General features: G+C 37.3%; 1 long non-coding RNA gene and 1 pseudogene across 18 annotated transcripts in view; one reads left to right on the forward strand and one right to left on the reverse strand.

Annotated features, from left to right (window-relative positions):
- Nucleotides 1–22,395, forward strand: part of LOC140601463 (uncharacterized) — a 660,248-nt gene that overhangs the window by 183,981 nt on the left and 453,872 nt on the right. The window lies entirely within an intron of this gene.
- Nucleotides 31–20,575, reverse strand: LOC140601462 (small ribosomal subunit protein uS14m pseudogene; annotated as a pseudogene).

A 22,395-nucleotide genomic window follows, 5' to 3' on the forward strand; every position in this document is an offset into this window, starting at 1 on the left:
AAATCGCCCAACATGCTGGTGTACAGAAAGCTTTTTTTTTTTTTTTTCACAGAATATTTTTTATTACTCTACTCCTTGTACCATGCATGGAAACAGTGTGTTTCATTTTTAAGTCCAAGAGAAAAGATAATTCCCAGATAGCTGGAATTCACGGACAGAATGAAACATCCAAATTTCTTCATTTGAAGTTAAAAAGTACTTTAACCGTAGGCAGCATCAGGCAGAGCAGACTCCCATGCTGCACCCCTGTGAAACTAGGTTTTCCCCGAGCGGAGAGGTCTCTTCTTGCCAGAACTGGTTTCCCTGCTCAGAAGGTTCAGAAGCCGGTTACCATACTGCTGGCTGGACCCCGGACAGCTGCCCGTGGTCTGCTAAGTGACGGAAGACAATAGGACTAAGCCTCCAGCGCCGCTTTGCACCACGTGGACGGGATGTCATAACACACCGGTTTCGGATTCTGACAGGACAGCTATCCCGGGGAAGGGCGGCGGTTTCTCCATCAGCCACTTCCTGAAGATCTTTTGGCAAGATGGTATTCTTTCTGAGTGCATTGATCCGTAGCCTCTCAACTGCATATTCATAGGCCATTTTTCGTCTCTTCACATCACGCAACGTTTTCCAGTCCACATAATAACCTCGAACTTGGCCTGAAGCTGATGAAGGAACCATCTGCCCGACGGTCCGCAGCAGAGAGCCCAGCATGAACTCTTACAGCAATTCACAATGTGGCAGGATACAAAATCAATATTCAAAAATCCGTGGCATTTCTATACACTAACAATGAAACTGAAGAATCAGAAATTAAGGAGTCAATCCCATTTACAATTGCACCGAAAAGCATAAGATACCTAGGAATAAACTTAGCCAAAGAGGTAAAGGACCTATACCCTAAAAACTACAGAACACTTCTGAAAGAAATTGAGAGAACAGAGAGATGGAAAAATATTCCATGCTCAGGGATTAGAAGAATTAATATTGTGAAAATGTCAATGCTACCCAGGGCATTTTACACGTTCATGCAATCCCTATCAAAATACCATGGACTTTCTTCAGAGAGTTGGAACAAATACTCTTAAGATTTGTGTGGAAGATGTGGTGTGTATATACAATGGACTATTACTCAGCCATTAGAAATGATGAATACCCACCATTTGCTTCGACGTGGATGGAACTGGAGGGTATTATGCTGAGTGAACTAAGTCAATAGGAGAAGGACAAACATTATATGGTTTCATTCATTCGGGGAATATAAAAAGTAGTGAAAAGGATTGTAGGGGAAAAGAGAGAAAATGAGTGGGAAAAATCAGAGAGGGTGACAAAACATGATAGATTCCTAACTATGGGAAACAAACATGGGGTGGTGGGTGGGGGATGGGGTGACTGGGTAATGGGCACTGAGGGGGGCACTTGATGGGATGAGCACTGAGGGTTATACTATATGTTGGCAAATTAAACTCCAATAAAAATATACATATAAAAAATAAAATTTAAAAACCACAAAAAAGTCCCTTTGTGTCAGAACTTCTTAATGCCTGGTTATATATTTTTTTTCAGTTTTGTACATTTAAAATGAAATCTCCTGGTCTTACTGATGTTTTCCTAATTACTAATGAGAATAGAGTGCATTTTTATATTTTAGATTTGTGTTTCTGCTTCTGTGAAGTATCTGCCTTTTGCCCATTTTTCTAATAGATTTTCCTTTTTCTTATATATTTGTAGGTTTTCTTTTAAAACTCTTTTGTGGATTACGTGTCTTGCAGTTGACTTCTCCTAGTTCTTAATTTTAAAGTAGTTGAATTTACCAATCTTTTCCTTTAGGGTCTGTGTTTCTTTGTCTTACTTATCAGGAGTTCATAAAGAAATCCACCTATGTATTTTTTTTCTAAAATATTTTCATTTTTTTCTTTTTATTTACATCCTTCAATTTCACCCCCTCCCCCCATATGAAAAGCCATTTGTTCCAGTGCAACTTACTGCATGGTCCTGCCTGTTTCTGCATCTCCATCACATATGATGTATACAAGAATGCATACTTCTTCATGGACTCTGCTCAGTTCTATTGATCTATATTTCTCTTTCCTTACCAATGTCATATAATTACTTGTGGTTGTAAAATACTAAACATTATTACAGCAATAGCTAATTAAGTAGCCTCTTTAAATAATGCCCACCCCCAACTCTTTTGTCATATTTGGAAAAGTTTGCACAAAATTGGAGGTTGTTCTTTAAACATTTGGTAGAAACTTGCCTGTGGAACCATCCAGGTCTGGTATTTTCTTTGTAGGAAGATGCTTAATTACCAATTAATTCATTTTGTTAGAGGGATTTCCAGGTTGGCATAATTTTACCCATAATGTTCTTTTATCTTTTCATTCTCTATCTGCAATTGTGTTCTTGTTTTAATCACATTTTAGTTTGTACTTTCTCTCTTTTTTTCTTGATGAATATTGCTAATATTATCAGTTTAGTATTCTTTTTTAAAAACCAACTTTTGGCTTAGTTTTCTTTATTGTACTTTTGTTGTCTATTTAAATTTTGTTCTTGTCTTTAACTCTTTTATTTGGATTCATTTGAGCTTATCATACTGTTTTTTTCTGATGACTTAAACGAATGCTTTGATTATTAATTTTTGAACTTTTAAATTCAGTAATACAAGTATTTCTGGCTATCCATTTATTTCAAAGTACTATTTTGGCTGTATCCCACAAGTTATGACATGTGGGATATTCTCTTTTGTTTAGTTAGAAATATTTTCTAAATTCGTGTAACTTCTTTTTGGCCCTTTATTCATCAACATTCAACATAGTTTTTTTTTTTTTTTATGTGTGTGCTCACCAAGTGCCAGGGGCTTTTCTAGACCTTTGGGATATGTCAATTAAAACAAATACACAGAAAGACAAAGTTCTCTATGGTAGTGAAGCTGTTGGTACTTGCCCATATCTCTTTGTTTATCTTTGAGATCTCAGAGGAAATGCTCGATATGCTAATGTCTTTCTTCATCTCTCTCTGCCAGAGGATATTCTCTAGCCACAGAAGCAAGCTTGGTTATGTGGTAATTCAGAAATGCTGTAGAGTTAGTGCCCAAGAATGATCCTCAACCAGTAAAGTATGGAATGATTCTGAAGCACACCCACAGCAGTATTTCTGAGGGTTCCCAGTGGGAAGACACCCGTTTCTCCAGTTTAGCCTGTTCAGTATCGTACACTATATTGGCTTTTATCTCTTTCCTTTTTCACCTCCCAACCCTTCACTGTGCTTTCTGGCAATGCCTTTCAAAGGAACTACTACTTACATTCACGTTTTTATTTCAGGATCTGCTTGAAACAACTAGGGTTACATTCTGGTGAGAGAGACAATAAATAATAGATAAAATAAAAAAGTAAATTATGCAGTATTTTCAAGTTGATAAGTGGTATGGAGAGAAAAAGAGCAGGGTGAAAAGTATTTGGAGCAGTAGGTGAGCGTTTGCAGTTTCATATTGGGTGGTCTGGGTGGACTTCCTTGAGAAGGTGGCATTTGAACAAAGAATAAGGAAGTGACAGATTTAGCCATGTGGCTGCCTGGGGGAGGAGCATTCCAGCTGGAGGTACCAGTCTGGTAGCAGAATAAGTGGGAGAGTGTGCTTGGTATGTTTGAGAAACAGAAGAGACCACCATAAGGCTGGATGAGCAACATGGAAATTAGTAGTAAGAAAAGTTTAAAGAGTAGTGGAACCAGTTCACATTAGGTGATTATATACATTTTGTTTTATACTCTGAGTGAAATGGGGAGCCACTAGAGGGTTTTGTGAAGACGAGCCACCTGATTGACTCTAAGTTTTATAAAGAGAGGTGGGGCTGCTGCAGTGCGAATGGTCTCTAGGGAGCCTAAGGTAGGTTGGTGAGATTTGTTTAGGGGCCATTACTATAATTCAGATGATATATAAAGCGGTTCACTTGAGAGTAGGGTCAATGAAAATGGTAGGAAATGGCCACTTCTGTAAATATTCTTTTGATAGAGACAAAAGAATTTCCAGATGATTGAATTCTGTACATGAGATGAGAAAGGGGGTCAAAGATGAGTCCAGAATTTGGCTTTAATCATCCACTAAGATGTACATTTATTAGAAATGGGATTGTTGGTCCAGAGTAAGGTGATTGATATTTTGAAGGCATTGCCAGGTTGATCCCTTTAGCAGTCCCATCTGTGACAGATCAAAAGCTTTTGGCAATAAATTCTCTATTTTTGAAAACCTGAAGATTTCTTTATTCTATCCTTGCTCTTGATGGTAGTTTCATTGAGTATAGAATTACACTTCGGCAATCAATTTCTCTTAGTATTCTGAAGACATTATTCTTATGCCTTTTGGATATTATTGTAGCTTGTAGAAGTCAGCTGGAAGACTAAATTATTATACCTTTATGGATAGTGTGACTTTTTGGGTACTTAAAAAAGAACTGAAGTATAGTTGACACACAATGTTACACTAGTTTCCCTTCCTCTCTGGAACCATCAGTTTGTTTTCTGTATTTATGGGTCTGTTTCTGCCTTTTATTTGTTTGCTTATTCATTTGTTTTACTTTTTAGATTCCACATGTAGGTGAAATCATATGGTATTTCTCTTTCTCTGCCTGGCTTATTTAGGATAATACCCTCTAGGTCCATTCGTGTTGTCACAAATAGCAAGATCTTATCCATTTTTATGGCTGAATAATATTCCTGTGTGTGTGTGTATGTGTGTGTATATCTTCTTTTCCATTTATCTATAAATGGACACTTGGGTTGCTTCTGTATCTTAGCTATTGTAAATAATGCTGCAATAAGCATAAGGGTGCATATATCTTCTTAAATTAGTGTTTTTATTTTCCTTGAGTAAGCAGTGGTGGAATTACTGGATCATATGGTATTTTTATCTTTAATTTTTTGAGGAACCTCCATACTGTTTTCCATGTTGGCTGAACCAATTTACATTTCCACCAAGAGTGCATGAGGGTTCCTTCTCCAGTGGTAAAAAAACAAAACAAAACAAAACAAAACAAAATAAAACAAAAAACCATAAAGAGGATAAAACTTTCTTGTGTTTTGATTCTAGCTCTTTAGCTACTTTTTATATCTCTTTTTTGTCTTTGATGTTATGTAGTTCCATATGACATGTCTACATGTGCCTTTCTTTTTCTTTATCTTGACATCACAGGGTTTCTTGAATTTGAGGAATGTTCTCTTTAAATAATTTAGAAAGATCCAGAGCCAATATCTCTATGAATTTTACCTCTTCTCTTCTCTGTAGAAAATTTTCTGGAGCTGTAATTCTCATTTTATTCTCCATGTCGCTTTACCTCTCTTTCACATATACCATGAAAAAATTTTTTGAGGAGCATACTATTTAATATGTTTAGTTCTATTTTTATCTTATTTGTTCTTAATTCATTTACATTGGTCACTTAGGCTGTTATGCTGCAGAAATATTTAAATCCTGAACTCTTAATAGCTTTAAATATGAGCTTTATTTCTCATTCATGGAAATTGCTCTGAGGGCTCAGTGTTTCTGCAGAATATCTCCATTCCAAACTGGCATCAAGGAATGAAGTTTGCTTACATTTTGTGGCTTTACTATCTCAAAATGGGGATTCAAGTCTTGCCACAGCAGGGGAAGAGGGAGTATGGAGAACTTAGGCCTATTTTTAAGTTCTTCAGCCTGGAGAAGACACGTATGAGTTCTACTAATAGCTCATTAACCAGAAATAATCACATTGGTACAACTGAATTTCAGAGAAGACTGCAAAATGTAAAGGAACACATGGAATAATCAGTGAATAATAATACTCTCTGCAAAATCTCTCAGTTTTAGATTTTTATCTATATTAGTCATAAATTTGTTTTGCCATATAAACATATGGGCAAAATAAAACTATATGTATAGCTTAATAAATGATAAGAAATTCTTCCATATAACCACCATCCTAGTTAAGAACATTATCTGTGGGATGCCTGGGTAGCTCAGCAGTTGAGTGTCTGCCTTTGGCTCAGGTCATGATCCTGGGGTCCTGGGATCGAGGTCTGCATCTGGCTCCCCACAGGGAGTCTGCTACTCCCTCTGCCTATGTCTCTGCCTCTCTGTGTCCCTCATGAATAAATAAAATCTTAAAAAAAGAAAAAAGAATACTGTCAGCACTCCAAAGCATACATTTGCTTTCCTTCATTGCAATTTTCCTACCCCCAAAGATAACTACTATCCTGACTTTTATATTAACCATCTCCTTATTATTCTTTATGGTTTTCCGCTTATAAATACATCATTAAATAATGTAGTTTAGTTTTGCTTGAGACTGTATATACTGCACATATTTTTGTTTGTTTTGCTTATGTCTTGAGATTCATCTGTGTTCTTGCATCTAGTTGTAGTTTGTTCATTCCATTGGTCAACTAGAGATGGACATTTAGTCTCCAGGGTTTTTTTTTTTGTTTTGTTTTTTTTTTTTTTTTGTATTTTGAATAAGGCTGCTATAACCACTATTGTGTAGCATATAAGTGTACATGAATTTTTCTTGAGTATTCATACATTAATGGAATTACTTTGGGTAGGGGTATTTTCCATTCTAACAGATAATGCCAGACTTTTCCAAAGTGTATCTATCAGTTGATTCTCTTACCAGTTACATATGAGAGTGAGATTCCCCTTGCTCTATCTATATACTTGCCAAATTTGACATTGTCAGACTTTTGAGAATTTTCTAATGTATTTTGATGTATAATATAGTTTTTCTCTGATTTTACTTTTTACTTCCCTGAATGAACACCTTTTGATGTATTTATTGGCCATTTATGTTTCTTCTTCTTCTTAAAAACAGATTATCTTTTATATTGCTTTCTGGAAGTTTTAAAATTGTAAAATCCCTTTTTGATGTATGTTCTATGTCAGTTCTCTTAACTCTTTAAGTACAGTAAACATATATATTTAAGTCTTTACTCAATAATTCTAATATATGCCATCTAAGTGGATTTGATCTTATTTGTTATTTCTATTGATTTTTGTTCATAGTAAGTTGATTCCTTGTGTTTTCAAGTTTTTTGACTGTGAGTTCATGTTCTTTGGGAGTTTATCTGTGAAAATTCTCTCAAGTTTTAATTTTAAGGTGTTTTCTTTCAGAGTGTTTGAGTTTGCCTCTGCTTGGTGTCAAGGCATACTACTAATTCATGACTACTTTAAATTATTGGCCAAGGCTTCTGGGGAGCCTCATAAGCAAATAATATGATTTCTGCTCCATTTCAATTGAGATTAGGCTTCTGGTTTAAGAATTTTCAGAAGAGATGATCATTCCTTCTCATCCTAGAGCTAACAGAAATAAAATCGGCAAGTATCTTTATCTTCTCCTTGTGCAGTATGGAGTCTTAAAATTTCAGTTCATTCTTTCACTAAGATGTCAGCTCTCAGGGATTTATTTTTTTTTATGAGAGTCTAATCCAACTTCCTATTTGGTTTAGTCCCTAGGTTTATCCCTGTTCTTTAGTCCCATAGCCTGGTAAGCATGAAGCTGTAGGCCTCTCGGGATCAGCAGATGTTCCCATGACAGGTACCAACATAAGCATTTTGTTCTCTCTCTGGATTCTGCTTGTCAGTTCTGGCCTCTGAGGATTGCTTTCAATTTCTTGTCAGTTCTTTTGTGCAGTTATAGAATTTTTTTTCTTTTTTTCTGCTCCCCACCCCCCTGAATCCAGCTTTTAAAAGTATTCTATATTGTAAGGATTTTGCATGGTATCTGATGACTCATATTGTGGAATAAGAAGTGAAGTGTTTTTTTTTTTTTCTTAAAGTTGTAGAATAGATACAAAATAATCATTATAAAATGTCACTCTCCATTGCTTTATGTAATTTTTTGAATGGGTTGGAATTGTTGGTTTTAATCCTAGCAGATTAGAAATATGCATGTAAATGGACCATGTGAGTCAGATGGGAAAATATTCAAAAACTAATAATAGACAATGCAGAAAGCAACTTGAAAGGATGCTACCCTTCCCTTTTATTGCACTCTTCCCTCTTAGATGTTGATAAGAGGAAATGAGAAAGGGAAATATCTTGATTGCTATTGAAACGGGTTTCTCAAACTGCTTGCTCAAATCCAATGATAAGAAATTAAAATAGAATTCATTTGCTTTAGAGATAGTGCATTTAACATATTATTTAAGGTCAATTTAAAAAGTAATGAAATATACACAATTGTTTTACAGACACTGTTGACTAACATGAACATTGACTTGCCAGTACTAGGGGCTCCTATCAGTATAATTTAGCAATCACATGGGAATCATTGGTCTGAGAAACTTTTATTATTAATGCAAAATTAATCAGTTTTGATTTTTGAAATAGTTTTCAGCCAACAGTTGAAATTTGTTCTTATTTCTAAAAAAGACTTATGAGTAAAGTTCTTCATACATTTTTATTTGAACAAAAACATATCAGAAGAAATTATTGTCAATAATTATAAAGCACATTTTTGAATTTTTAGATGCAATAGCTAAAAGATGGTTGTGGTCTTGTAATTTTTATTGTCCTTTTGGTAATTTCTATTGTCTAAAATATGTAATTTAAATATTTAATAAGTATATGTGATTTTAAGAAACAATTTTTCACAAGTGGAAGGTAAGTATATAAACCACTATTATACCACTTTCATTGGAAGGTTAAAAATGGAGGATTGAAGCTCAATAACAAATCATCTTTTATTAAAGAAGAATGAATTTTATTTTAATGTATTTTATTTTTTTTTTATTGGATTTTTTTATTTTATTTTATTTTTTTTTTATTGGTGTTCAATTTACTAACATACAGAATAACACCCAGTGCCCGTCACCCATTCACTCCCACCCCCCGCCCTCCTCCCCTTCTACCACCCCTAGTTCGTTTCCCAGAGTTAGCAGTCTTTACGTTCTGTCTCCCTTTCTGATATTTCCCACACATTTCTTCTCCCTTCCCTTATTTTCCCTTTCACTATTATTTATATTCCCCAAATGAATGAGAACATATAATGTTTGTCCTTCTCCGACTGACTTACTTCACTCAGCATAATACCCTCCAGTTCCATCCACGTTGAAGCAAATGGTGGGTATTTGTCATTTCTAATAGCTGAGTAATATTCCATTGTATACATAAACCACATCTTCTTTATCCATTCATCTTTCGTTGGACACCGAGGCTCCTTCCACAGTTTGGCTATAGTGGCCATTGCTGCTAGAAACATCGGGGTGCAGGTGTCCCGGCGTTTCATTGCATTTGTATCTTTGGGGTAAATCCCCAACAGTGCAATTGCTGGGTCGTAGGGCAGGTATATTTTTAACTGTTTGAGGAACCTCCACACAGTTTTCCAGAGTGGCTGCACCAGTTCACATTCCCACCAACAGTGTAAGAGGGTTCCCTTTTCTCCGCATCCTCTCCAACATTTGTTGTTTCCTGCCTTGTTAATTTTCCCCATTCTCACTGGTGTGAGGTGGTATCTCATTGTAGTTTTGATTTGTATTTCCCTGATGGCAAGTGATGCAGAGCATTTTCTCATATGCATGTTGGCCATGTCTATGTCTTCCTCTGTGAGATTTCTGTTCATGTCTTTTGCCCATTTCATGATTGGATTGTTTGTTTCTTTGGTGTTGAGTTTAATAAGTTCTTTATAGATCTTGGAAACTAGCCCTTTATCTGATATGTCATTTGCAAATATCTTCTCCCATTCTGTAGGTTGTCTTTGAGTTTTGTTGACTGTATCCTTTGCTGTGCAAAAGCTTCTTATCTTGATGAAGTCCCAATAGTTCATTTTTGCTTTTGTTTCTTTTGCCTTCGTGGATGTATCTTGCAAGAAGTTACTATGGCCGAGTTCAAAAAGGGTGTTGCCTGTGTTCTTCTCTAGGATTTTGATGGAATCTTGTCTCACATTTAGATCTTTCATCCATTTTGAGTTTATCTTTGTGTATGGTGAAAGAGAGTGGTCTAGTTTCATTCTTCTGCATGTGGATGTCCAATTTTCCCAGCACCATTTATTGAAGAGACTGTCTTTCTTCCAATGGATAGTCTTTCCTCCTTTATCGAATATTAGTTGCCCATAAAGTTCAGGGTCCACTTCTGGATTCTCTATTCTGTTCCATTGATCTATGTGTCTGTTTTTGTGCCAGTACCACACTGTCTTGATGACCACAGCTTTGTAGTACAACCTGAAATCTGGCATTGTGATGCCCCCAGATATGGTTTTCTTTTTTAAAATTCCCCTGGCTATTTGGGGTCTTTTCTGATTCCACACAAATCTTAAAATAATTTGTTCTAACTCTCTGAAGAAAGTCCATGGTATTTTGATAGGGATTGCATTAAACGTGTATATTGCCCTGGGTAACATTGACAATTTCACAATATTAATTCTGCCAATCCATGAGCATGGAATATTTTTCCATCTCTTTGTGTCTTCCTCAATTTCTTTCAGAAGTGTTCTATAGTTTTGAGGGTATAGATCCTTTACATCTTTGGTGAGGTTTATTCCTAGGTATCTTATGCTTTTGGGTGCAATTGTAAATGGGATTGACTCCTTAATTTCTCTTTCTTCAGTCTCATTGTTAGTGTATAGAAATGCCACTGACTTCTGGGCATTGATTTTGTATCCTGCCACGCTACCGAATTGCTGTATGAGTTCTAGCAATCTTGGGGTGGAGACTTTTGGGTTTTCTATGTAGAGTATCATGTCATCGGCGAAGAGAGAGAGTTTGACTTCTTCTTTGCCAATTTGAATGCCTTTAATGTCTTTTTGTTGTCTGATTGCTGAGGCTAGGACTTCCAGTACTATGTTGAATAGCAGTGGTGAGAGTGGACATCCCTGTCTTGTTCCTGATCTTAGGGGAAAGGCTCCCAGTGCTTCCCCATTGAGAATGATATTTGCTGTGGGCTTTTCATAGATGGCTTTTAAGATGTCGAGGAATGTTCCCTCTATCCCTACACTCTGAAGAGTTTTAATCAGGAATGGATGCTGTATTTTGTCAAATGCTTTCTCTGCATCCAATGAGAGGATCATATGGTTCTTGGTTTTTCTCTTGCTGATATGATGAATCACATTGATTGTTTTACGGGTGTTGAACCAGCCTTGTGTCCCAGGGATAAATCCTACTTGGTCATGGTGAATAATTTTCTTAATGTACTGTTGGATCCTATTGGCCAGTATCTTGTTGAGAATTTTTGCATCCATGTTCATCAGGGATATTGGTCTGTAATTCTCCTTTTTGGCGGGGTCTTTGTCTGGCTTTGGAATTAAGGTGATGCTGGCTTCATAGAACGAATTTGGAAGTACTCCATCTCTTTCTATCTTTCCAAACAGCTTTAGGAGAATAGGTATGATTTCTTCTTTAAACGTTTGATAAAATTCTCCTGGGAAGCCATCTGGCCCTGGACTCTTGTGTCTTGGGAGGTTTTTGATGACTGCTTCAATTTCCTCCCTGGTTATTGGCCTGTTCAGGTTTTCTATTTCTTCCTGTTCCAGTTTTGGTAGTTTGTGGCTTTCCAGGAATGCGTCCATTTCTTCTAGATTGCCTAATTTATTGGCGTATAGCTGTTCATAATATGTTTTTAAAATCGTTTGTATTTCCTTGGTGTTGGTAGTGATCTCTCCTTTCTCATTCATGATTTTATTAATTTGAGTCTTCTCTCTCTTCTTTTTAATAAGGCTGGCTAATGGTTTATCTATCTTATTAATTCTTTCAAAGAACCAACTCCTGGTTCTGTTGATCTGTTCCACAGTTCTTCTGGTCTCGATTTCGTTGAGTTCTGCTCGAATCTTTATTAACTCCCTTCTTCTCTTGGGTGTAGGATCTATTTGCTGTTTTTTCTCTAGCTCCTTTATGTGTAAGGTTAGCTTTTGTATTTGAGTTCTTTCCAGTTTTTGAATGGATGCTTGTATTGCGATGTATTTCCCCCTTAGGACTGCTTTTGCTGCATCCCAAAGATTTTGAACGGTTGTATCTTCATTCTCATTAGTTTCCATGAATCTTTTTAATTCTTCCTTAATTTCCTGGTTGACCCTTTTATCTTTTAGCAGGATGGTCCTTAACCTCCATGTGTTTGAGGTCCTTCCAAACTTCTTGTTGTGATTTAGTTCTAATTTCAAGGCATTATGGTCCGAGAATATGCAGGGGACAATCCCAATCTTTTGGTATCGGTTCAGACCCGATTTGTGACCCAATATGTGGTCTATTCTGGAGAAAGTTCCATGTGTGCTTGAGAAGAATGTGTATTCAGTTGAGTTTGGATGTAAAGTTCTGTAGATATCTGTGAAATCCATCTGGTCCAGTGTATCATTTAAAGCTCTCGTTTCTTTGGAGATGTTTTGCTTAGAAGACCTATCGAGTATAGAAAGAGCTAGATTGAAGTCACCAAGTATAAGTGTATTATTATCTAAGTATTTCTTCACTTTGGTTAATAATTGATTTATATATTTGGCAGCTCCCACATTCAGAGCATATATATTGAGGATTGTTAAGTCCTCTTGTTGAATAGATCCTTTAAGTATGATATAGTGTCCCTCTTCATCTCTCACTACAGTCTTTGCGGTAAATTTTAGTTTATCTGATATAAGGATGGCTACCCCTGCTTTCTTTTGAGGACCATTCGAATGGTAAATGGTTCTCCAACCTTTTATTTTCAGGCTGTAGGTGTCCTTCTGTCTAAAATGAGTCTCTTGTAGACAGCAAATAGATGGGTCCTGCTTTTTTATCCAGTCTGAAACCCTGCGCCTTTTGATGGGGTCATTAAGCCCGTTCACATTCAGAGTTACTATTGAGAGATATGAGTTTAGTGTCATCATGATATCTATTCAGTCTTTGTTTTTGTGGACTGTTCCACTGAACTTCTTCTTAAAGGGGAATTTTAAGAGGCCCCCTTAAAATTTCTTGCAGAGCTGGTTTGGAGGTCACATATTCTTTTAGTTGCTGCCTGTCTTGGAAGCTCTTTATCTCTCCTTCCATTTTGAATGAGAGCCTTGCTGGATAAAGTATTCTTGGTTGCATGTTCTTCTCATTTAGGACCCTGAATATATCCTGCCAGCCCTTTCTGGCCTGCCAGGTCTCTGTGGAGAGGTCTGCTGTTACCCTAATACTCCTCCCCATAAAAGTCAGGGATTTCTTGTCTCTTGCTGCTTTAAGGATCTTCTCCTTATCTTTGGAATTTGCAAGCTTCACAATTAAATGTCGAGGTGTTGAACGGTTTTTATTGATTTTAGGGGGGGATCTCTCTATTTCCTGGATCTGAATGCCTGTTTCCCTTCCCAGATTAGGAAAGTTTTCAGCTAGAATTTGTTCAAATACATATTCTGGCCCTCTGTCCCTTTCGGCGCCCTCGGGAACCCCAATTAAACGTAGGTTTTTCTTCCTCAGGCTGTCGTTTATTTCCCTTAATCTATCTTCATGGTCTTTTAATTGTTTGTCTCTTTTTTCCTCAGTTTCCCTCTTTGCTATCAACTTGTCTTCTAGGTCACTCACTCGTTCTTCCACCTCGTTAACCCTCGTCGTTAGGACTTCTAGTTTGGATTGCATCTCATTCAATTGATTTTTAATTTCTGCCTGATTAGCTCTAAATTCTGCAGTCATGAAGTCTCTTGAGTCCTTTATACTTTTTTCTAGAGCCACCAGTAGCTGTATAATAGTGCTTCTGAATTGGCTTTCTGACATTGAATTGTAATCCAGATTTTGTAACTCTGTGGGAGAGAGGACTGTTTCTGATTCTTTCTTTTGAGGTGAGGTTTTCCTTCTAGTCATTTTGCTCAGTGCAGAGTGGCCAAAAGCAAGTTGTATTGGGAAAAAGAGAAAAAGAGAGGAGAGAAAGAAGGAAAGAAAAGAGAAAGAGGAAAAAAAAAGGGAAGAGAAAGAAAAAAAAAACGAAAAAAAAAAAAAAAGAAGAAAAAGAGAAAGAAAAAGAAAGGAGAAAAAAAAAGGGGGTGGGGGAAGGAAACAAATCAAAAAGCAAAACAAAACAAAAAAACAAAAACAAAAACAAACAAACAAAAAAAGAACCACCAGGGAGTATCTTCTGATTCTGTGTACTTTGTCCCTTGGCTTCTCCTGGAAGTTGTCCGTCTAGCTGGTGTTCTGGGGGAGGGGCCTGTTGTGCTGATTTTCAGGTGTTAGCAGTTGGGGGAGCTGCTGTGCCCCTGCCTGGTGCAGGGCTCAGTGGGGGTTGTTTACCCCGTGAGGCCGCAGGAGGAACAGCCCCAGTGGCGGGGCAGCTCTGGAAACCTGGATTCAGCTCCGGCAGGAACTCCGTCTGCAGGGCCTGGAGGCTCCGGGGCGGGGCCGCTGATGTGCTCAGCTGGGGCAGGAGCGTCCTCGCTGTCCTGGGCCCTCCCGGCCTCTGCCTGTCCCGGGGGAGGCCGGATTCTGGGCTGTGTCCCGGCGCTCTGTGCTCCGGAGCCTGCGCTGTTGGATTCGCGCTCCCGGGCCGCGCAGCCCCCTCCGCGGAGCCGCCGCCCGAGCCCCTCCGAGCTGCTCCTGGAACCGCGCAGCCCCCTCCGCACGGAGCCTCTTCCTCTGCCCGAGCCCCTCCGAGCTGCTCCCGGGGCCGCGCAGCCCCCTCCGCGGAGCCGCCGCCCGAGCCCCCCGAGCTGCTCCGGGTCCCGCCGTGCGCGCTGCAGCCCTTAGGGAGCTCGGCGCACTCTCCTGGGTGCGCAGTTGCTGTTACTGTCCCGGGGAGCCCGAGCGCATCCCCGCCCTCCTGGGTCCTGCTCCACCTCCCTGCGAGCCCCTTTCCGCCCGGGAAGGTTGGTGCAGCTCCTGCTCCTCCGGGACGGGGCTCTCCTGTCCTGGGGACACTCGCCCCGGCCTCAGCCCGGCTCCTCGCGGGCCCCTCCCCCTTGGAGGCCTTTGTTCCTTTATTTCTTTTTCCCCCGTCTCCTACCTTGATAGAAGCGCGAACTCTTCTCACTGTAGCATTCCAGCTGGTCTCTCTTTAAATCTCAGGCCGAATTCATAGATTTTCAGGATAATTTGAAGGTTTTCTAGGTAGTTTGGTGGAGACAGGTGATTTGGAGACCCTACTCTTCCGCCATCTTGCTCCTCCAGCTGTATTTTAATGTCCATTTTTAGTTCCTCATGCACAAAATCAAATATTTAGACATTTACTTTGAAACTTAAGTTTAATCTATAAAACATGCCTGTAGTATTGTTAGATTTATTTATATATGTGGTTTAACTATTGTTTTTGGCTGGAATGTACAGTGACCTAATAATTATGCAGTGTTGACTTGAGTACATTATTTTACAGATTTTATGGGTAGCACTATTATTTAAAGAATTTTTTCCTTATTAAGAAGTTGAGTTAAAAGTGAAAGCTAATATTTATTTTTTAATAGCCAGGGCAGTAACACTTTATTTTAGTGAGTTTTTAAATGAAACTGTAAATTTTCTATTACTGGTTTACATTATTTCACCCAGAACAAAATGTATTAGTAGTAGAATTTATATAACCAGTAGAATGGAAGTTGATTAGAGTTTTACTTTTCACAGATGGTTGTGTGAGGAAAACATCTACTGTTTAAATGTTGCTTAATTTCCACTATCTGCCCTGCCCTGCCATAAACCCATTAAATGTATTCCCTTGTGGAAGAGTGGTTCTTCAGCAATCATTTTCCTGTATTTTTAAGAAATAACACTGCTCTGGCCCAAGTTGCAGATGAGTATACAGACACACAACCTGACCACCTTCCCCAGCCTCCATAACAACCAGATGTGGGCTCAATTATCTTTTAGCCACAAAATGTGAATGGAAGTAATGTGTGCAACTTTCTGTCATATTCTCTGTAAATGCAATTTCTTGTCCTTCATTTTCTCTTCTTCCTCTTCTGATACTCTGGAACATGTAGATAAGACATTGTAGAGACAGTTCCAATCCTGCAGAATGAGGTAGCACCCTAAGGACCAACAACACAGGAAAGAAAGACCTGGCTTCTTGGAAACCACATGGACTAACGTTGCCTTTCTACCTACCAATCCTGTGCTGGGACCACCCACCAATTCTAGACTGTTAGATAAGAAAGAAAGGAACTTCTTTCTTGACTGGGCTAAGTGAACCACTGTATTTTTGAGCGTCTTATAAGTATAGTTGGTTAGTCTATGTCCTAACACATCTGAAAGTAAGCTAATACAACTTCCATGTCTGTGCTGTCAGATATACTAGTCATCGTCCCTCTAGCTACTGAACATTTTAAATGTGGCAAGTGTGATCGAACTGAATTTTTAATTGTATTTCATTTTAATTTGTTTACATTTAAATAGCACAGATAGCTAGCGGGTATCATATTGGACAACATAACTGTAAACTTTTAGACATTATATAAATGTTAAAATTTATACCTTTGTAAGTTAAAATTTTACAGAGATAAAAATATGGATTACAAAACTTTTTAATCAAATTCTCCTAAAGAACTAAAATTAACAGCTTATATGTCATATTTTAAAAATAATTTGAATACCTTAAAGATCAGGAAAAATACACAAACATTGCCAATATTCTTATAAGACTTATTAAATGAATTACAGAGATATTGATTCTATGAAGTTCAGATTATTGCTTTATTAGCTTAGAACATATTATTGTTATATCTCTTTCCTAGAGTTAGGAATCCTACCTTGAACTTTCCAAGGTTACAGATTTAAAAAATATATATTTTATTTATTTATTTATGACAGACACTCAGAGAGAGAGGCAGAGACACAGGCAGAGGGAGACGCAGGCTCCATGCAGGGAGCCCGACCCGTTCCTGGGTCTCAAAGATCACAACCCGGGCTGAAGGCGGCGCTAAACCGCTGGGCCATTGGGGCTGCCCAGGTTATAAATTTTTTTGAATTACCAAGCAACTGCTTTTTAATTGGGATATTGAATTATTACCTAGTAGAGTCCAATTGCAATTTTCCAGTCTGAGATGAAAAGATAGAGATAAAAAGAGGCTGGGCCTCTTTTTAATAGGAATAAAGCAGCTATATCAATGGGGCTTTAAAAACTCAACATATGCCTTTTTTGTAGGTTTTAGTTGTTTGAAACTTGGTGTTTTTCTCCAAATGATATGACCTTTAAGTTCAATTTAGACAATATTATATTCATTGTCCTGAAATTGTTATATTTTGACCTCCTTTGCAAGTATTACTGGAAAATTATACTTAATAAATATTAACGCCTTAATTGTAAGGCCATCAAGACTTCATCTCTCAGGAGACAAAGGATGAAGCCTGCATAAAAACATCTCTTTTTTAGGATATTTGGCTAATCCATCATCTTGGAACACAGTCGCTATGCCAGACGTGACCAACAAGGTCAAGTAACTTTGGATCAACTTTCTGCCTGGTTATTGGAAATGCCCCTTGTGGTGAATATTGCTTGCTCTCAGAGTAGTTTCTGCCATTAATAGGACAGAATTGACTTACCAGTTCTTTGTATCTACCCTGTTTATACAGGATGAGGACAGTACATCTCATATGTTATATAGTTAATAAAGAGAATTCTCATATGTATTCACATATTATTCAGTATTATAATTAATACTAAGTGATTCTGTTCTGCTAGGATCACTTTTCTTGTGTGGTTTTATGTTAATTTTCTTTAAAAAAATAAAATAATGGATATTTAATCATTCAGTTTGTATCAATTGACTATTTTTTCCTCTTGGATACTTGAAAGGTTGCAAGTTAGCCAATGAGAGTTCCTATGAGATGTTTCTTTAATTCCCCAATATTGTGTACATTTTGAAAATGTTCCTTCTTTTTAACTACAACAAGGTGTTACATCTTCATGAGAGTTTATTTGGAATTGGTTACCTTTCAAGTTTCCTTGTCTTTTTGCTGCAAGGAGGTGTACACAAATGTTGATGAGCAAACATTTTGAGGTCTATTGATAGAAATGCAAAAAAAAAGATTGTCCTTAAGGTTTGGTTTCACATTGATTTTTTTTCCATTTAATAACTAATGTTATTAAATCCTTTAAACTCTACACCTAATATAAACTTTATTTTCATTATAAAACTCCTTTTAGATGTTTAATTTCTTACACAAACTTTCAGTACTCTCTTCCCACTGAAAAATTTTATGTCTCATCCATCACCATTTTGAAGGGAGGTGGGGAGAAAGAGATCTCATTTGAGGAATTACAGAATTTTTGAACAGGCAAAGGCTTTGGAGATCATTAGTGTGTTCCTTTCGTTATATAGATAAAAAGTTGAAGACGCAGAGTGGACAACTTATCATAAGTTGTATGTCTGTATGTATATGTATACACACACTTATACCCCTTTTTAAATTGTTAAAAATAGTTATACCCCGCTGGAATTGGGCTTTGGAGACTTCCCTGTAAGTGTCTTGGGATTCCTAGACAGATTTGGAGATGGATCAGAATGTACTAGGGCCTGAATTAGGACTGATGCTTTCTCCCTAAGACACTGCTCTGAGGCTATACCTGAGGGTAGGAATTATGTCAGGCCTCTCTCAGACCATCCTCCATCAATTTAGAAACCAAGGGGATTATCAAGCCACTCCATATTTAGAATGAGAAAATGCCAGAGGGACAGTTCAAATCTCAGGTTACTCTGAGCTCATACAATCTGTGTGTCTGCCACAACTGCTCTATATTTTAAGAAATTTTTGAGATAAATGGTATGCCTTATGACTGAATTCTAGCATGAAAATTTAGGTAAAACAGTAGATAATCTTAGGAATCATGAAAGTCATCTAATTCATTTTCCTTATATACAGAACAGAAAACAAATCTGGTTTAAATTTAGGACGTTAAATTATTGGGGTATCAATTCATAACAAGCAATTTGTTCTAACTTTTTAAAGAGTTGCAATAAAAATAAGCAAGAATTTAATTAGATATAAAATATTTTTTTGGATTAAAGTGTTTTTTGGATTATAATAGTTAAATCTGCATAATATTTTAAGCCTTTTTAATTTCAAGTAGATGTCAGATAAACATAGCTAGTGTGCTATAGTCATTAAAAACATCTTTTGTAATTTTGCTGCACAGAGAAAGCTGATGGGTGAACATCCATTAGCATTACCATCTTATATCTAATAAGATATATTTAACATAATAATCTAAAATTGTGAGACTGCTAACCCCCATTCTCAGTAGAAGCCTTTTCTTTGATCATGCATTCTTATATTTGTTTCTTTGGATCTCTTTTTGAAAAAGCTGCATAACTAAGAACACAAAGCTTAAAAACAAATTATTTATCATTGGATTAAAATACTTCTGTTTGCTTATATTAGCGCTTAATACTTTAGATGGCTATGAAATATAATAACATAATATTAGTGAAATTAGTAAGACCATGCATGTTTCTATGATGAATAGCAAAATGAATTATATTTTGTACATCCAGCTTTACATGTACATAATTGTTTTTAATATTATTAAAAACCTTCAAAAATATAACAGTAGTCTATCCTATTACTTTAAAAAGTACATTGTTAAAGAACAAAGATGAGAAATTGAAGTTTTCCGTTAGAAGATGTCTTAAAAAGCTGTCACTGAATCAAGGAAGTAATTTGATAAAGACAGCAGTCGACTAGAAATAGAAACTGCTGTTTAGCCCCTGCAGTAAAGCCCTGGAAACAGCTACACAACTACATTTTATAGACTTTACTGGGCTATTAGCTTTATTGTTCAGAGCATATTGATTTATGCAAAAGAATCAGCAACTTTAACTATTTCATGGAAGACATGAACAATTATATTAAAACTTATGAAAAAATTATACAGCTCATTTAAATTCATGGTACTGCCTAGGTTATTTTCATTATACCAATTTGCAAATATAATAACTCATCCTTGAAATCCCCTTGCCTGGCACTTTTCTCTTCTTAGCAAAATCTAATAGGGCAGAATTTCAGTTAACTCTCATGTCATAATGATTTCTTTTCTTACTTGGGGAAGATTTTTTTCTTAACCTACTTTAAAGCAGTCAGGAAAATAAGTGATTAAAGCACATCTAGTGGTGTGGTGTCCTTAGTTTTGTAGAATAAGTTGCTTTCTTAAGTTAATACAAAATATTCATTGTAAATTTATTGCGAGGGGAGATATATGTCAAGATTGGCACACCATAACTCAAATGTGTGAAGAAAACCATCTCTCTTTCTTTATATTATAACTGTTGTCTTTGTCCTCAAGCCCTTCATCATACAAAGGGAAAGGAAAACTTAATTTGTCAATTAAAGTAATTCCATTATTCCTCTGTCAAAACTAATTTTTTTTGAGGAGATTGACAAATAATTCAGGTCTTTTCTGTCATTATCTTGGGAAATGGAAAACTCTTTCCCACATGGTATTGAATGAGATCCCCATGCACATTTGTTGTTCTTCCATTTGAGGTGTTTCTCTTAATGGTCTCTAGGCAGCAAAATTTGTGTGATTACTCCCTTTCATCTGTTCATGATTGATGGTCCATGTCTAGTGTGATTCTTGTTTTTTTCTTTGACATGGTCAAGATGCAGATGTGGCCTCTGTTGTCTTCAGGTCTTGCTAGCAGTAGTTTCCTTGATTCTGGCTGAGATTCCAATTTGCTCATTTTCTTAGATGGTGTCTTCTATAAACATTCTACTACAGAATCCCTTGTCTTCTTCCTGCAATAATCTTATTAGTGAGCTCACCAGCTAGAACTCTCAGCTACTCTTCACATCTTCTGTGGGACCTGTTGGGTGTTCTGCATCCTCTACATACCTGACATAGGCCAAAACACAGCATCCTGACTGTACTATATTTTCTTTATGTTAATGCACAACCTTCTTCAAAGTGGTCTCTTTCTAGAGTCCCAAATGAGAATGATGGTACAGACCTGCTTCTGGTTTCTCTAGCATTTTGGGGCTCTTCCTATTGCTTTTCCTTATATTTGGCCCTGGTGATGAGGGTACTGGGGAAAAAAGCAAGAGATAGGAGGATACTTACAAATAACCTCTTTCCCCTTTCTATTGGGTTCCTTTTCCTTTGGTTAAAAGGGCTTTATTCTTTCTCTTCTTATCTAATTGGGGCTTCTTTCAGCCAAATCTTATACTTTCTTAGGTGGATTTGCTACCTAACTAGAGGGCCAAAAATGGTTAAGGATTGCTAGGAGAGAAACCAAAAAGGAAAATTTATCAGTAGATATTTAAAAAATATCCTCATCATATTCTTCATAAAACTCCTGGAATTTCATATAATGCTATCTTTATTTTAGAAATAAAAAGCCAATGAGAGAAATTAAGGAGAGTCAGGAATATACAAGTCTGAAACTTCAGGTTTCCCTGCTTTGGAAACACATCATTCAGTGGATATTTATCAGAGCCCCTCCATTGTGTGTGAAGTTTTGGGAATATTAACAAAGCAAAAGACATTGGCTCCTCTTCTTCTAGTTAGGTAGATAAGATAGATGTGTTGTTGATTAAAAATGGCATATGAGTGTCCAGTGAATCAACACTGTCATAGTTTATAGAGAGAGTGATTGATTTAGACTGGGCTAGTGAAAGAACATTTCATGAGGGGGTAAAATATAAGCTACTTTTAGAAGTATGGATAGGATCCATACTAGTGGAGGGAGGATGATAGTCTAAGGGAAAGACATAACTGTAAGAAATGGGTGGAGGAGAAAGATACAAAATTTATTCGAGAAACAAATAATTCATTTCTGTAGTCAATCTCCTATGTAAGAAATGCTAGGGAAATAAGGCTGACCAAGAAATTTGGGGGTGTTATATTTTGAGACATGGCTAATTTTGCCCTGATGAACAGGACATTTGGGAAGAATTATGATCTGGAGCTAAATGTTGTTAAGGCATAGGGACTCACATGCAAGTCGTATGAGAATCTGGTGGTCAAGTCACAAAGTTCCAAAGAGTGTGGAAACAGGTTTTGTTTTAACAACGCTGCAGTGGTATGAGTAAATATGGAAGGAAGCCAGGGATCTTTATGTGTGAGAAGAGCTTAGAATTCAGTGGCTATAATACTTGAAGACCAGAAAGCTGCAGAGGAAATTTCTTAGTGGATGGGAAGACTCTAGTCCAAAGAGATCCTGTCCTGAGAGTAACAAGAAGGAAGGGCCTCCATCACTGAGAGGATCCCCAGGATAACAACAAAGGCTTGATGGGTCATTTATGCTCTCTGGGAATCTCATCCAATCTCAGGGTTTCTTGATGACATGCAAATGTATGTGACTTGCTCGTGGCAGCACAGTTTATTGGCAAGAATGGATTTGGGAGTCAGACAGACCTGGGATTCAGACAAGCTCAGTTGTATTATTTGCTACTTGTATGATCTTGAGGCAATGACCTTAATATCCATTAAAAAATATCTTAAATGGAGGGCAGCCCCGGTGGCTCAGCGGTTTGGTGCCACCTGCAGCCTGTGGTGTGATCCTGGGGACCCAGGATCAAGTCCCACATCGGGCT

Source organism: Canis lupus, chromosome 12, assembly GCF_048164855.1.
Source record: "Canis lupus baileyi chromosome 12, mCanLup2.hap1, whole genome shotgun sequence".
Lineage (NCBI taxonomy): Eukaryota > Metazoa > Chordata > Mammalia > Carnivora > Canidae > Canis > Canis lupus.